Source organism: Elephantulus edwardii, unplaced genomic scaffold (assembly GCF_000299155.1).
Source record: "Elephantulus edwardii isolate Elephantulus edwardi_28Jun2011 unplaced genomic scaffold, EleEdw1.0 scaffold00196, whole genome shotgun sequence".
In the NCBI taxonomy this organism is placed as follows: Eukaryota; Metazoa; Chordata; class Mammalia; order Macroscelidea; family Macroscelididae; genus Elephantulus; species Elephantulus edwardii.
Window position 1 is genome coordinate 6,265,635 of NW_006399946.1, and position 1,343 is coordinate 6,266,977.

General features: G+C 33.7%; 1 protein-coding gene across 1 annotated transcript in view; it reads right to left on the reverse strand.

Moving 5' to 3' along the window:
* PTPN2 (protein tyrosine phosphatase, non-receptor type 2) overlaps positions 1-1,343 on the reverse strand; it is a 140,161-nt gene that overhangs the window by 16,328 nt on the left and 122,490 nt on the right. The window lies entirely within an intron of this gene.

A 1,343-nucleotide genomic window follows, 5' to 3' on the forward strand; every position in this document is an offset into this window, starting at 1 on the left:
AATAAATAGTAATTTTTTTTAATGAAAACTTTTTCGTTCTGTAAAATTGGGTAAACTCTAAACATAAAGAAATGCAAAAATACAGTAAAAACTACTTATTTGGATTTCAAATTGTTTGTATCAAACTTCTCTTTAGGAAATGGAAATCTTATCAATACAATTACATCAATGTAAAATTTAGAGCTCTCAAGCTGGACTTTAAAATAAAATTAACTACAAAAGTAAAATAAAACTAGGCAGCTATCAAATATATTAATCCTGAAATGATTAAGAATATAAAATACATCATACACACCATTTAAAGGTAAATTTCTTTCCATTAATAACACAGATAAAACCACAATATTTATTGCTTCTATCAAGTGCATGTTAAAATTCAGATAGTCTCCAAAACTAAATCCCTGTCATAAAGGATTCCCAATCTGGCAGAATGAAATGCCACATTTAACATGTATGAATACAGCTGCAAGATGCACCAGTTTCAACAAACATTAATGTCTTTATTTTATATAGCTGTTTACAGTTTGGAATTCAGAGAAACTTGACCTGAGATGCTGGGATTGTGAACAGTACTTATCTAGATGCTATCTAGTCTACCACACCATTTGTGGGATATGAGGAGTTTGTTGTTAACAGACGAATCTAAGTGATTAATGTACCATTGTCAGCTATTTGTAGAGAAGTCTGCTGGGCAAAATTAATTCCTTATAGGACACTCTGCTGAAAAAAACATGTCCAGCCAAAACAGGTGACAACCAAAAGGACTGACACAAATGCAATCTTAGTGAGAATAGGTTGCCAATATAACCACCTTTTTCTTTTTCGTTCAGTCTCATTTAGCCTCTGTCTCATCTGTTGAACCTTCTGAGCTGTGTTAGCTTTTCTGTCTTCTCGGATACGTTTCCGGAGAATACTATGGATAAACAAAAACAAAAAGAGCAGATAAGAATCACATCCACCTATTTTTCATGTCTAGCAAAACAATGGGGGGGGGGGGAAGCCTAAACATTCTAAAAGGCTGAGAGACATACTCTACGGTATTCAGCAACCAATTTCTCATTTAGTTATGTATTAGTAGTACTTTATTTTTAAAGGAGGTTGAGTTTTCCAGTATGGAAATACAAAGGAAGAGGAACAGTTGTAAGCAGACACTGGTGATTAGGACATGGAATGTGAGAACCATGAATGTAGGAAAATTAGATATTGTTAAGAAAGAAATGGAACGCATAAATATTGACATACTAGGCACTGGTAAGATGAGATGGACTGGCATGGGGCATTTTGAGTCGGATGACCATATGATATATTACTCTGGAAATGAAAAGGTGAGGAAAAATGGAGTT